The sequence below is a fragment of the Crotalus tigris genome, unplaced genomic scaffold, assembly GCF_016545835.1.
Source record: "Crotalus tigris isolate CLP2741 ecotype Arizona unplaced genomic scaffold, ASM1654583v1 scf7180000017668.6805642782:7212621, whole genome shotgun sequence".
NCBI lineage: Eukaryota > Metazoa > Chordata > Lepidosauria > Squamata > Viperidae > Crotalus > Crotalus tigris.
In genome coordinates, this window is record NW_024096554.1 from 5,901,952 (window position 1) to 5,918,345 (window position 16,394).

The window sequence follows — 16,394 nt, forward strand, 5'->3', positions numbered from 1 at the left end:
AGAAAATATTATTTAGCTTTTGAATAATCTATATTTAAAGTTTAAGATAATGATTAGAAATGTAGACTTGTTTTGTCTTTTTTTTTCTTTTTTTTCTTCTTTTTTTTATATATATTGGAGGTAAAGTATTCAAAAATTTGTTTTTTGAATGTAGTTATATTTGTCTGAATTGTATTCAAGTTTAAATGGTTTTTTTTTTAATTCTAGTTAACCCTGTATTCAGCTCTGGGAAAAAGGGGGGAGGGTTTTGGGGGGGCTGGGAGGGAGTGGGTGAGGGATTTTATTGTAAAATTGTAAAAATTTATAATAATAATAATAAAAAAGAATAGAGGTGGATGATATAGTGGTTTGTCTTCTGCTATATCTTGTGGCTATGTTGGGAAGAGGGAGATGGGAAGATGGCAGAGGTGAGGGAATAATGCTGGTTGAAGTCTGGAGGAATAGATTGTGTAAATATGGAGGAGACAGCTGGAAGGAGGGGTGACAGCAGACCCAGGTAGATAGATGGAGTAGAACAGAAGCTTTAGGTACGTGAAAGACTCGCTAGTACTGTCTTGGTGCAAAGGAGGATGTATGAGGGAGCATTTCAGGTCAGTAACTGGTACATTAAGGATTTGTTGCAGGCTCACTTAGAAGTGCAGTTTCTAAATATCTGCTATACAGACTCTATGAAATTACCAAACATAAAACGCCACTAAAAGTCTAGTAATTTAAGCACATGTATTTGTAGTCTACTACCATTTTAAAATAGCTCAATGAAATATGTTTATGAGAATAGCCTTGGCAGATTTGGATACTGAAATCAAGCAATTCCATCAGCTTGTTGAAATGAAGTACCATGTTAGAAGGATACAGTAGATCAGTAAAAAAATACTTTTCAGCCTCTTATTAAAAGTTGGAATTAAAATGCCATCTTTAGAAGAAGAGTAGAGGTTGTCAATGAATTAAAATTATTATTATTATCACCCCAAATAAATGCACTGCAACATAAAAACCTCCTTATTGAAGGTCATGGACCATAATCTACTATGCATGTCCAGTATGTGTTGGTAGATATACATTTTTTTTAGTATTTAGCTAAATACTTAGGGACTGATATTGAAAGACATAAATCCACTGGTCAAATTATACTTCAAGATACAACTTGCACTTGCACTGTATAAATTAATACACAGCTGCTTACAGACATTCCCTATACAGATCTGAATAGAATAAACTCTCACAAAACAATGTCTTCAACTGGCAACTCCCACCCCAGGTCCTTCAAGCAATCTAGTAGCCACTTAGAGATCTAAAAGCCACTTAGAGATCTAAAAGGACTGAGAGTAGTATAACACCCCACCCCACCCCATCTTCCATTGGTAGTCATCCATGAATCCTATCTAAAAAGGGACAATACCATGTCTGAAAAGAGCCTGGTTAGCCCATTTCATTTAAGATATTTTGATGCTGAGACACAATAACCTTCTTCAATTCCTTTCCTTAAAAAAGGAAGATAGTCTGGTAGTTGTCAATACGGGCAAATTGAAAAATAGCTTCTTTGAGAGAGAAGAGGACCACTGTTCCTTGTGATGTTAGCAGCATTTTACTTTCTATCTAAGAATCATTTACCATCTCTCACATCTAGCTGATCACCTCCCCACCAAGTCTTCTGAAAATCCAAGAGGGGTAGGGATCATCAAGTGTAAACTTGAGTATAGACTTACATGCGATGGCTTATCTTCACTTTTGGTCTTTGGGGTCTCATGCTTCAATTATCAGAGTTCCTTAATAATTTCAGATGCACCCTTGGATATTTGATTGAAGAAGGGCTATGTGGGAACAAGTACATCTAGCATCCTGACTTTCTCACTTAATCTTAATTCATCTAACCACCCTTGTAGTGGGCAAGAATGGCATTGAGATACTGCTTGGCCAAAAACTAATCTGACCATGGCAAAGAACTGATCGTACTACCTTCCATTTTAAGATCATGCACTATTTTAAGATCATGCACCAAGGTGAACGTTAGGTCTAATATATGACTGCCAAGATGACTGCCAATAACCTGTGAGATACCCATGAAACAACATGGACATGAAAACCATTATTCTATTATCAAGACATGGAGGTAAAATTCCTCAGCACTATCAGTCTAGGAAATTGTACTACTCAGCCTGGCAATAAGACCCCTTGATTAGACTAGATTTGTCCCAAAGATAGGTGTGTGCTTAAGCATTGCCACCTGCTAGAAACAATTAATTTGGTCTACCTATACATCTCATCAATATTGTATGATTAATATAGCAAGAAATCCCATGAGCCAATTTATTAGCTTAATGTGGTTCGACTGAATATTTGTAAACATCCTGAATGTACAGAGAAAAAAAACAGCTATCAGAGAATGTTTTCTCCTTGATTGTTATGGAAGAAGAAAAGGGGCTGGGTCTTCAAATAATATCATGTAAGTTTTAAGAGCAAAAATTACATGAAATGGCAGGAGGAGGACGGGAAAAAGATCTTGAATCAAGGCTCCTTGGGCAAGAATAAAAAAAACTGCAAAGAGCAAGATGTAATGTGTATGGAAGCTGTATTTCACATTTTAATTCAGATAACCAGGCAGCTGAAAACTGCTAGTGAAATAAATAATATTCTTGGCTAAAGTCCTGGCTAAAATTAAGCTCTGCATCATTACAGATTAAATCATACGGGGCCTGAGTCAGTTTAGACATTCATTGTCATTAGCTTTTGTTTAATATGTTTTATCCTTAACCTCTTTTCTAATTATTTCCAGAACAGATAATAAGGTACACAATTAAAATATCATGATCCAAGCTTCCTATTACTATATTTATGCAATTAAACATCAGCCAGGCTGCAGGACAGCTTAAACAGTGCTCACTAATATTGTGATCATATTATACCAACTACCACTTGCATTTCACAAAAGCTAACAACATGTCCCTCCAGATTCAATTATCCATCTAGAAGGCAGAAAATTCTACAGTATGCTTGAATTTCTCATAGAAACATGCAGAGTAATAGCAACTGGAGAAATAAGTAGTTTTAACAATGTTCTTTTGGAAAGAATAGCACTTAGACTTTCATAAAGATCTTAGAACATTATGCTATGGATTCTTTTAAGGAATTGGACTTGGCAGAAATATTTACAATTATTCCTAAGGATGGGGGAGGAGGGAATATAGGGAAACATTTTCCCTTCCAAGTTTTTTTTTCTTCCAGCAAGAGTGTGATATGAATTGACCAGGACACATGCTTCATGGAAATACATTGTGACAGATAGAAAATGTGCCTTTTTTCATTCAATTATCTTCTGTTATAGCAAACAAACTTCCAGTTCAAGCCTGTGGGTTCTTCGGACCTATGGGGAGGAACAAGAGATTCCATGGAAGCAAATTCAAGATCATTGTTCAATGAAATAAGGTTTGATTTTCAGCCTATGTTTTAAGAAGTCACTGTATGTTTTTTAGAAAAGATACTGAAATGCTAAACTGATCGATCACATTAAGGTCAGAAATACTTCTCAGGTTGTGGTGATGTTTTGATCCACACCTATTTCTTTGAATTAAGGTAAGGGCTATTTCTTTGAGCAGAATCTTTTATTGATTAGAATCTGATTTGGGTCCCTTAAATTACTCAACTGCCCCAGGGCGATGTACTATGCTTTCCCAAAATTGGGCCTGAGCAAAGATTGAAATGCTAGTCCTGCCAGCTTCTGTCTAGGAAAAGGAAAGGGGGCACCAGGTTGCATTTGGTTTCGGAAATGTCTTGGGCTATTCTAGCTGTTGTCACTGCAGAGTATTAATTAAAATGTAGGCGAAAGCAATTTTAAGAAATGATCCACATTCTTTAAGCAGAATGTTTTTAAACAAAATGAAGACGCCAACTGTGCCAATCGATGCCTCCACCTCCTCCCTTACTGGAGCACATCTTATTCATGGACATGTTGATACAGCTTTACTACTGGTAGATCAAAACTCATTTAAATGACTGACATAGAATTGATCCAAGTCAGCAAAGCAGAGGCGGCATTGTGTGGTGAGAATCAGCTGGCAACATGGAGAATGTTTAATCCTTTTGCAATCCACTCATTTTTGTTGTAAATGTCCACTCTTAATTCATTTCTCCTTGGTGCTTGTCATGTTTCTTTCTGGGGACATTCTCAGAGGTGAGTTGATCAGAGGAAAAAGATTAACAACCTGCTTCCCCCCTCCCCCAGCTTTAATTTCCTGTCACAGATATTCCATTGACCAATATCTTCCTGTTACTTGCATTCCTTTTTTCTCTTCAAATCCTTTGTTTATTCCTTCATGATAGCTTAATAGAATACTAAAGAAATATGCAGGTCTACCTCCAAAATCATTGTGTAATTGCTGCAAAAAGTTAAACAATCTCCCAGTTCTTATAAAGGCTATCAATTTATAACAGAAATCTTGCAGACTGATGTTTTCTAGGTTACACTCATGTCATGTCCCACTGAGTCTAATGAGATTTTGCAAAAAAAAACCTAGGGGCAAACAAAACATAATGTAACACAGCTAGCCTTGGCGGGTACATTTTAAACAGAAGACCATCATCATGAGACACCATAAAGAAGGTCCAATGCATGAGATAATAAAAGTTATAGTCCCCATTCTAAACCTAAATTAATAAAATTTGGAAGATTCTGATTCTCCAAAAGTGAGAAAGTTTCATTTAAACTCAAGGCTTTCCAGCAGGATCAGAAAGGGGTGACAAAAAAATTAAAGGCCCCTCACACACACACACCGTGTTTCCAAACTGTAGTTTTTCTTCTTACACACCAATGATTTTTTTTCAAGTGCACACCATTCGTAAACATTTGATAACTGCAATGTATGTATGCTTCAAAATCTAAGGGATTGGTTTGGACAAAGCTCAGCAGCACTTTTTCGTGCAGCTGCTGATAAAAACAGGATCGCCAACATGATTGCCAACGTCCGATAACGGATATGGCACAAGAAGAAGAAGAAGAATGTATGTTCTAGATTTGAATGTGCCTGAGAATGTGGATAAGGAATGTCCTTCAGGAAGTAATGTTGATAAAGCAGAATTTGGCATATTTATTTTTAAAAATTTTTATGTTAAAAAGTTTTTATTTACAATATTTTTAATAATGATTGCCTTAGTTGCAGCTAGCCTTTCAGTTAATTGAGCCCATTACAAGTAGTCCTGAACCTTTCCTTTAGTGACCTTTTAATGTTACAACAGCAGTGAAGAAATGGCACTGACTTATGACCATTTTTCACATTTAGACCACTACGGCATCCCCACGATCACATGATCAAAATTCAGACACATGGCAACTGCCTCATATTATGACGGTTGCAGTGTCCCTGGGTCGTATATCAACTTCTAACGAGCAAAATCAGTGAGGAAGCCAGATTCACTTTACAACAGGGCTACTAACTTAACATCTGCAGTGATTCACTTAATCACTGTGGCGAGAAAGGTCATAAAAGGGACCAAAACTCACTTAACAAGTGTCTCACTTAGCAACAGAATCGTTGAGCTCAGTTGTGGACGTAAGTTGAGGACTTCTTGTACTTACAAACTAGTTTGCTACATGCTAAATAACTGACCACTGATTTACTGGCTCAGTGAACTCACAAAGCCAATCTTATCTGATCCAGCAGAGTAAGGCAGCCATGTTTCCCCCAGCAGCAGCCATTGGTTCATGATGGGCTATGTCTGCAATCCTGCCTGTCAGTTCAGATATTTTTATTCTAGTGAGAGACATTTTCTGATCAGTACTGGAAAGTTAAAATGCAGCTGCCACTCTCTTGGCTGATGTATGTGGAATTCCTTTTTCAGAAAGCAAAATGTTTAGGGTCACCTTCACCTCTACACTTGATGCTAACTATAATTGGATTTAATGATAATAATAATAATAATAATAATAATAATAATAATAATAATAATAATAATAATAATAATATACAAAGACCTACAAATAGAAATAGAAAGACTGTGGCAAAAGCAAGCAAGGGTAGTACCAATAGTCATAGGCTCCTTGGGTGCAATCCCAAAACAACTGGAGCACCACTTGAACACCATTGGCATTGACAAATTTGCTATTAGTCAATTGCAAAAGGCAGGCCTTATTAGGAACTGCTTCCATCCTGCGACGATATCTGTAATACCATCAAACATCCACATCTGCCTATCCCAGGTCCTGGGTAAGGACTCGATAGGTAGACAAAATGCCAAATCCAATCTGAACATCTGGCTGACTGTGCGATGATCCATAATAATAATAATAATTTAAAAAGGTGGAAGGGACTTTGGAGGTCATCTAGTTCAACCCCCTGCTCAGACAGGAAACCCTATACCATTTCTTCTTAAAAACTTCCAGTGTTGGAGCATTCACAGCTTCTGGAGGCAGGTGGTTCCACTGATTAATTGTTCTAACTGTCAGGAAATTTCTCCTTAGTTCTAGGTTGCTTCTCTCTTTGGTTAGTTTCCATCTGTTGCTTCTTGTCCTGCCTTCAGGTGCTTTGGAGAATAGCTTGATTCCCTCTTCTTTTTGGCAGTCCCTGAGATATTGGAACACTGCTATCATGTCACCCCTCATCCTTCTTTTCATTAAACTAGATATATCCAATTCCAGCAACTGTTCCTTATATGTTTTAGCCTCCAGTCCCATGATCATCTTTGTTGCTCTTCTCTGTACTCTTTCTAAAGTCTCAACATCTTTTTTACATTGTGGTGACCAAAACTGGATCCAATATCCCAAGTGTGGCCTTACCAAGGCATTGTAAAGTGGTATTAACACTTCACGTGATCTTGATTCTATCCCTCTGTTAATGCAGCCTAGCACTATGTTGGCTTTTTTGGCAGTTGCAGCACATTGCTTGCTCATATTCAAGTGATTGTCCACTAGGACTCCAAGATCCCTCTCACAATTGCTACTATTGAGCAAGGTACCACCTGTCCTATACTATACCTGTGCATTTGTTTTTTCTTGCCTAAATGTAGAACCTTATTTTTTTTCACCATTGAATTTAATTTTGTTAGATAGTGCCCAATGTCCAAGTCTGTCAAGATCTTTCTGTATCTTAAGCCTATCTTCTGGAGTGTTGGCTATTCCTGCCAGCTTAGTGTCATCTGCAAATTTGATGAGTTCCCCATCTATCCCCTCATTCAAAATATTGATGAAGATGTTGAAGATCACTGGGCCCAGAACAGAGTCCTGGGGCACCCCACTACACACTTCCCTCTGTGTAGATGCAGTTCCATTGAGGAACACACGCTGAGTACGGCCAGTCAGCCAGCTACAAATCCATCTGGTTGTGATGCTGTCTAACCCACATTTTTCTATCTTATCAAGTAGTAGGTTGTGGTCTACTTTATCAAATGCCTTATTGAAGTCCAAGTAAATTATATCCACAGCATTTCTCTGGTCCACTAATTTTGTCACCTGGTCAAAGAATGCAACAAGATTTGTCTGGCATGATCTGTTTTTAATAAACCCATGTTGGCTTTTGGTAATGACTTTGCCTCTAGATGTTCACTGATTTGTTGTTTTCCAAGATCTTCCCAGGTATTGAGGTCAGGCTGATAGGTCTGTAGTTTCATGATCTTCAGTATAAAATCACCATTTGGAACACCAGCTGGTGCCCTAACCTTAACCCTATGTATTTAAATGTCCAAGATGAATGGAACTACTTTCTGGTATGTGAACATCAAATTACAAGGCTACAATTTAGGAAGGCCGTAAAATTTTAATGCAGAAAACTCAGATTCAGATCTTTGCTCCATTAACTATCTGGTTATGAGAAAATACTGGCAAATAACTATTTCCTAATCTAACTCAGAGGTGTTGAAACAAGCAAGCCGTCAATTTTATTTATTTTCTTTTTGATTAGATTTATGTTCTACTTCTCTTCTAAATGCTTAAGGCACAACACAAAACATTTATCTGAAAGATTTTGAGGAGGATCGACAAAACCGATGAAAGATAAATAGAAACAAAGTCATATGGGGTACATATCTGAAGAAGGATCCAATTCTGTGCCACTCTAATACACTGAATCTCAATTTTCAAACCAGCTTTGACCCATATAAATGAAAGCCACTTTGGGGTAGTAGCTAGGCTAGGTGCTGGCCAAGAAGTCTGAAGACTGAGGTCTAGGGCTGCTTTATGCATGAAAATTGACATGGTTATTTTGGGTCAGTCACTCTCTCTCAGCCCAATCCATTCCCCAGGGTTGTTGCTCTGGGAAAAATGGATGGCAGGAGTTTTTGATATACTTGCTGCTTGGAGTTATCTATACAAAGGTGGGATAAAAATATAATAATGATAATAATGTGTGCATTGACAAAATTTCCATATGTCAATTGCAAAACGCCATACTGTTCGGATCCGCACATATCCTATGCCAATACATTATAATATCTTATGTTCTTGGAAAGAACTAGATGCCTATGAAAGCCAACACCAACTAAAGAACAGGCACCTGTGACTTCACATTTTGTGAAGAGATAATAATACCTGGAGCCACAGAAGAGAAGAGAAAGTCTGTAGAAAAATCACAAAACACAAAGAACTGCAAATAGAAGTAGAACGATGTAGCAAAAAAAAAAGCAAAGATAGTAACAATAGTAATAGGCACTTCGGATGCAATTCTAAAGCAACTGGAACACCACTTGAATATCTTCAGCAATGACAAAATTACCATCAGTCAAGTGCAAAAGGCAGCTGTACTTGGAACAGCTTACATCCTGTGATGGTATCTTTAGAACCATCAACCAACATCTGCCTACCCTAGGTCAGTGGGGAGCACTTGATAGGTGGATAAAAATGCCAAAGCCAATCTAAACATCTGGCTGACTCTGTGACCAATCATAATATTATAATAATAAATTCACTAGGGAACAAAAGGAATTAAAATTAGCAGTCACAATAATCTATCATCAGTTAAATGCCATCCTCTGATTCCCCAAATTCCTAGATCTAAGGCAAATGCCTCCCACCCATCAATTTAAGGATCTTGATTAAATAGGAAGGCCAAGAAAAAACTGCTGAGAACAAGTCTTTCCCAAGCTGTTGCCTCCCTGATATATTGTGACAACAGTTCCAGACTATCCTGCCAGCATTAGGCTATATATTTAGACATAAATATATCTAATCTTTATTTTCTAGGTAGAATTCTCCATATGATGATCCATACAGTAATTGTGCTACATACAAATATTATAGGATGTCACTGTGAAGATACAAGGAAATACATGAAATGTACAGTGGATTCAAGAAAAAAACAGTTAGGGAAAAATCTCATTTCAGAAACATCTTTAACCATAACTTTATGAATATTACCAGACACAAGAAAGCAAAGCAAGGCATGCATGAGACATGAATAGAAAAAAAGATGATCATGTTAATCAAATGAAATTTGCAATTTCTAATATGAGTTACAGGAATTGTGTGCTAATGGAAAACCTTGATAATATTAAGCAAAATTAAACTGAAGTGAAGTTATTATTACTGGAATATAGAATCAGATACAATAAGTCTGGGTAAGATAAAGTTTGAATAGACGATTGCCTGAATGACAGCAACAACCCCGCAACTCAACTACACACAAAGTGAACCAAGCCTGGCAACGTCCTTACTATTATAAATGAAACACCATAGATTATGAATTATATCAGCTCTCCTAAGCACAATGTCTTCCATCTGATGTGCAGCTCCTCTAGAGTTGGGCAGTCAATAAATTTAAAGGAATGAATGAATGAATAATAAAAAAATTGCTAAACAGCCGCTGTATGAAGTGGCTTGTGGAAGCTCCACTAAAATGAATGCTCAGGATAATTTCTTGGTGGAACATATCCTTTGGTCAATGTTTACCAGACTGCTTACTTTCAGTATGGATAAATCTCCCAAATGGAAGAGTCATTTGACTTCTTGGAAGAGAAGCTCCCAGATGGAACTCAGGAAAAGAGCAGGGAAGACAGGATGATTCTATAAACCGAGATTTCTGAATAACTTGAAATGCAGCATCTCATGCAAGTCAGATAATTGCTAATAGCTATGCAGAGAATCCATGTTGGTAATAATGGGAGTCAAAAGAATAGAAAGCATCCCTAGAATATTTGCACTCCATCTGGCGGAATTCCATCCTCCCTCCCCCCCCCCACAAATCAGTAAAGAAATAAAAGAGAGGGGAGAGGGGGAAAAAGAAATATAGTGCTGTTTTGTTTTAAGAACGAACTAGAAGAGGAAGAGAACAAGGAACTCTAGTTTTTAAAGATACATTTATATTATATTTTAATCCATTTCCTGTCCCGCTTTGCATGTCCCTCCTCCAGGTTGGTTTATTCTTCTAACTAGTGTGTCGACCCCAAAACTAGCAAGCGGATTTAGAAAGTGGGGGAGGCCTTAGGGAAAAGCGAGTGCCAAGTCTTAAAAGGAGGGGAGAAAGTGTCACAGCTAGAGGAGAAAATTCGTCCATAAGAAGGAGAGGATCAGGACAGTCAGTCCCCACCCTTCTTTTGCACACTAAAAGACCTCCGTGCAATTAGACCTGAATGGAAGGAAATGCCTCTTTCGACGTCTCCTTCCTCCGTTCACATAGATATCCAGCGCTATCACTACACACGTCACTCAACAGTATGTTTGTCGGACACACTGTAAAATTGGGGAGGGGAGGCAAATATCCTGAAACACCGTTAGGACAGTATTCGGAGAGACCACTTACCCTTGGAGGCGTCTACTTGGGTGAAGTCGCCCGATTTCCAGCTCTGCAACTGTCCAAAGACGCTGGACCTCAGTAGCAACTGCGGGAGAAGAAAAGTATGTAGATGGGGGGGAAACAAGCAGGGAGATCGGAGCCGCGGTGGCGATCAAAGCGCCTTCAAGCTCTTGGGGAGATTCTGGTACATTTCAGCGCCGCACTCTCCCAAAGGATGCGCTGGATTCCCCCTCCTGCAGGGGGCGCCGAGGTTCCATCGCCCGCCAGTTAGAGCTTGAAGACGATCCCCGGCACTCTTGTAACAGGGACGTCGGGACACGCGGATATCACTGTGCGGAACGGGAGATTGTGTCACCGGGCGTCAGAAAGCGGGTAACACTAATCAGCGACGACCAGTTCCCACGGCCACCTTCTTCGACTAGGTCAAAGCAGTCCAACTTCGGGATTGTAAATCTTGGAGGGATATGGGGAAATCCGCTTTAGCAAACGGTTAAAAATCCAAGCACGCTAACTATTTTTTTGAGATGTTTAGCCCCGCCTTCAGCTACCTTAGGTCCCTAAGGATGGTCACTTTGAAAATGCAGCTCACTAAACATCTGGCAAGCAGGATTAAAGACACTCGAGAGACTTAGGAGGAAGCGGCGGCGTCTGGTCCTAAAAACCGAAACTTGAGCTTGGCTTCATAGGAGCCTGAGAAGCGTTGGAAGGGTGGAGCCACTGAGAGGGGGAGGTTCCTGCGAGGATTTTCTTGAGCTTCCGAGGGCGAAGAGAAGTCGGAGTTCGTGTTGGCTCCACAGGTTGCAAAGCCAACACCTTCCCGTGGAGCCAGAAGCCCCTGTGAAATCGACGAACTGCGCGTGGTCGGCGGCTGCTGGAGCGCCGGCGGAATGCAATGAAACAAGGGATTTCGGCGCTCTTGGTCGCTGTCCGTGGTGCTGAAGTTATTTTTCAACGTTCATTGTTAGCAAAAATCGTTTTTGCTAGGCGTTCATTATCGGCACGCACCTTAATTATCAGCCCAAAGGTTTGCTAATGAAATTCTCCGTCTGCTTGGACAGGTCTTAAATTTTGTTCATTTTTAATTGGTCCCTATTTTTTTAATGGAAGAAAGTTTAGAGAAGTTGGTTGCTTTGAATATATATCCTTGGAACACATGGATGTTTAGGATTGTGTTATGATGCTATTAATCAAAATATCCAGAGTATTAATTTTTGTCTGAATGCTGATTCTGATAACACAGTAGATTACAAGCATGCTTAAAAACTAGAAGAATGGAAGAAGCAGGACTAATGAGATGATATCCTGACCCTTAAGTAGACTGGGATGAACATTTATTTGCCCATAACACTGTTGCTATGGGTTGTGCCAGTACACAAGATACACTTCACTATTTTGATCTGTAAGATACACTTCACTATTTTGATCTGTAAGATTCTAAATGACGTGACACCCGGCACCTGCCAGATCAAACACTTTAAGTAGACTTTTTTCATCCGATGTGCACATCCTTAGTATCCCTTTACTTAAGGATAGAGCAAGAAATCTGAATTTTCCTGGAATCCTGTACCCTCTGGACTTCTCTTCTACCAGAAATTCCCTGACCATCAGGGAATGGAGTTATTTGTAAGAGTCTTTTCTTAAGATATAGTTAGATGTTAACAGATCTAACATCTTAAAAAATGAATGAATAGCCAAACAGTTTTTTGGCTGAAATGAATTTATGGTTTGGGCATTAATGGATGTTCACAGCTTCTGTTATGTTGGATATTGGATGGTGGTGGTGTAAAAACAGTATAATACATACATAACAAAATCAAACATGACAGCTGAGTATGTTCTCTCTCTCACACACACACAGAGTTTATTATAGCCAATTGAACATATTAAAACTGCATATGAAAAGGCAGTTATGGACATGAGCTTCTACGTAAACCAGGCATGTCCAACATGTGGCTTATGGGCTGCCTGGGGCCCTGGATATTAATGTACAGTTTATAAATCACATATTAAAAGTTTACTATCTTGTGGGGCCACATTACTAGCTGTCCAGAGTACCATATACTGTATCGAAGACATCAGCAAGTATTGTGGGCCCAACTGGTAAAAGAAAGCCCAGGATCGTGTTGGTTGGAAACATGTGGAAGAGGCCTTCATCCTGCAGTGGACAGACAATACTAAAATGATGATGATGATACAATGTACAGTAAAATGTACTATAAAGCACAGTACAAATTGTACTGTACAGTACATTATGCTGTAAAGCACTATGAAGCAGTATACAAGTCTAAGTGCTTTTGCTATTATGTATTTTATATGTGGCCCAAGACAATTCCTTTTTCCTCAATGCAGCCTAGGCAAACCAAATGATTGGACAGCCATGACCTAAGCCTTCAAATATATAGAATGGATTATAAAGGAAACCTACAAGTGTTGAATTGAATAGCCTTTCTCCTCTGAGGCACAGACTTAGCCTCTAAGACAGACTTAGCATACAGGTCTTTTTTTTTTTATTATTCCTTTGTTTCTGTTTGTAGCATACTCAAAAAGTTTTCAAACGGATTACAATTGAGCCATTTTAAATATCCCCACATTAAGCTGGTATGGCACATAATATATCATTTTCCCAGTTTTCCTGGCCCACTTTAGGTTAAGTCTAAACTGTTGATTCATCTAATCTGAGACACATAAACTGCATTTGGGCCATTAGTACCATCTTGTATTTTACAAACATTGTTTTTAGAGTCCAAAAGCAATGATTGATGAAAAATTTCCTGGGCTGGTTTAGATGGCTATTAGGTTGGTTTTGCGTTAGTGGGGCATTAGAGTAATAATTCAGGTTTGTTTTGACCAATAATGGCTTCTGGAAGATCTCAGGTGGAGGGTATTTCTCCCCCCCCCCCCATGAAGTTGCCAGCACATAAACTGAAGACATTTGAGGCAAAATATAAACTGTGTTTGTGATTTTTTTTTCAAATAGCATTCTAGTCCCTTATAGGGCTATAATAGTTTGATGCCAGGGGAACAAACACAATAAACTATCCTGATTGTAAATAAAAACAAATAATATCTTGTTGCTAAAAGTCCCAGCCAATACAAAAATTACTATCTTCTAGCAAGGAAGAATTATTTTAATCTGAATCTGAATTAAGACTACTATAATCTAAATAGATTGCTAATGGATGTCTACAATCTAATTTGTTTCTTTCTCATAATATACTTTACATTTGCAGAAGCAGAGAGGCTGTTTTTGCTGCAATAACTGGAGCTCAGATATACAGCAGCTCCCCTCCTTTCCAGTGTTTAGCAGGCAGTCCATTATCTTCAAAACTATAGAAGAGGAAGCACATTTTCAGAGCCATAGTGGAAAGAAATTGGTAAGTTTCTAGAGTCTTAGTTAATATTAGGTCTCCAGTGGAAGATTTTTAAGCCAGCTTGAGCATATTGATTGATTAGCATGTAAACCAAAGAATCAAACAAGTAAAGTAAACCAATCCCTACTTATTTTCCAAAAATCCCTCAAGATATGACTATGTTATCCAGCCAGGCAGTCTCAGGAGACTGGTGAGGTCTTGAGATGGCTCCCTTGCTAATATAATCTCTTGTGTATTTTTATGCCTTCTTTCAAAAAGCCTTTTTAATGTGACTGTTTTGACATGTTTATTGTTTTAAATTTTTGCTGTATGCCTCCCAGAGTCACTTCTTGTGTGATGGGCAGCCATATAAATTTAGCAAATAAATAAATGGTCTACTAACCAACCAGTAATAAAAATAAAGTTAACAAAATCCATTCTTCACCTTTAAGAGGAAAGATCAACTGCATTGAAATGTGTAAAACTGATTCCCATCAATTAAATAGGCCTGTCATGAATTAATCTCAATTAAAACTTGTAAGCCTGTTTATAAAATATTTGTATAAAATTCAGTTATTGTAGAAGCAGTTAAGAGGCATCTGTTTGAAGCATCTTCCATTCCTAATATTTTACCTGTATTAGAAGCAGGCAACACATTTAGATCTACTTAATACTTCTCTCTTTTTATATACTTTCTCACAGTTTAGCATCCTCCCACCTCCTCTTCTTTGCAATTTTCAAATGGTTTTATTTAGCACCAACATGATATCTTCCTTGCCAGAAAAGAAACATGATGATAAACAGGTTGATCTCCTCATTTTTATTTTGAAAATATTTCCACTCTCATTCTTAGCTGCTTAGGCACTTGCAAAGGTATTTCCTGAGTAAAAATGGATGCCAGAGAATACAGAGAACTGCTAATCAAAACAACAGAACTTCATAGCCACTTTGTGCTTTTTTGAAGGACAATAGAAAATGTTAAGAAACAAAATTTTAGATGAACTTGAGGTTGGGAGGGGCTGGGTTTGTTTTAATAAAGACAAAACCAAGCCTAGCATGCATTCAGCAATGTTTTCTTTACTTTATTAGCTTCTCTTCAAAAAATATAAAAAGCAAGAGCATGTTTCATTTACATCCCAGAATAATTGTATGGTTTTCGTGCAGTAAGTTCTTAACTATATTTACAGTATTCAAGAATTTGTAAAAGCATTAATTCTACATTGTTTGAGGTGTGTATGGAAGACAATATATTTTGTTTTTAAAATCTTATTCAAATCAAGGCTGTGATCCTGAATATTTTTATTAGACAGTGATTCCCAGCCTTGTTGATTGGGTTTCACTTTCAATACTCTTGTAGTGAACTCTTGATGACAGGCTAGGTAGAGAAACATGAAGATGGTCTTGAAGAAGATATTCAGCAGCCATTAGCAACACACCACCTTAGCCCTGAAAGAGAATGAATAAGAAACTCAAGATTGCTTTACTTTGATTCTCTTTAGCATAAGAGAGGGACTTTTTTTATTATACCCTTCAACAATAAAGTAGAATTCCAGTTGCCCTTCTGATATTTGTTTTTCTGAATAGGCCTACATCAAAAGGTTGGCAAGCTACATGTGCTAGAGAATTGTGTTCACTTATTTTTTGAGTAAATAAACTCATGGCTAGATTACACTGTATACATTTATAAGCAAAATGTCTATTTACTGACTGTTAACAACATTTGAACATACCAATACTGTATATAAATTATTATTTCAGAAGTTGGCATTTTTATGTAGATGTATGTGATTTTCAGTATAGCTGATAATTAATCCATAAATGATTGAACCTTTCCTATCTGAATAATTTCATAGTAGTATAGCCACTCAGTTTCAGATCCCCTCCAGACATGCAGTTAACTGAAATTCTATGCTCACTTATATTGGAACATTAAAATTAATTATGTCTTCCTTCCTCTTTTGTTTCCTGAAAATGCTACTTATCTTCCCATTAGCATTAAAAACATCCTGCTTAACTCATAATGTGGAATTCTGCTTCAAAATGATATATTTACACAAATATGCTTTGGTGAAATATCTTGAACTATATTATTATTGTCATTTTTGGTATCTCTTAGAGCAGAGGTATCAAACTTGCAATGTCACATGACGTGTCGTGACATATTGTGACTTTTTTTCCATTGCTGGCAATGGGGGGTGCAGTTTCAGCATGACGCATCCGGCCTGCGGGCCTGTAGTTTGACACCCCTACCTTAGAGGAATGTATTTTGGGTTGTGGCAACTCTCACTGAGTAGCTTCATCAGTGGAGTAAATTCTTGATATGCCTTTGATT

The 16,394-nt window shown here is 37.9% G+C and overlaps 1 protein-coding gene across 1 annotated transcript in view; it reads right to left on the reverse strand.

Moving 5' to 3' along the window:
- FAM163A (family with sequence similarity 163 member A) overlaps positions 1-11,180 on the reverse strand; it is a 114,166-nt gene extending 102,986 nt beyond the window's left edge. The window contains exon 1 of the mRNA XM_039337162.1: positions 10,719-11,180. The gene's annotated coding sequence lies outside the window, so the exon portion shown is untranslated. The remainder of the gene's footprint in view (positions 1-10,718) is intronic.
- Positions 11,181-16,394: the final 5,214 nt, after the last annotated feature.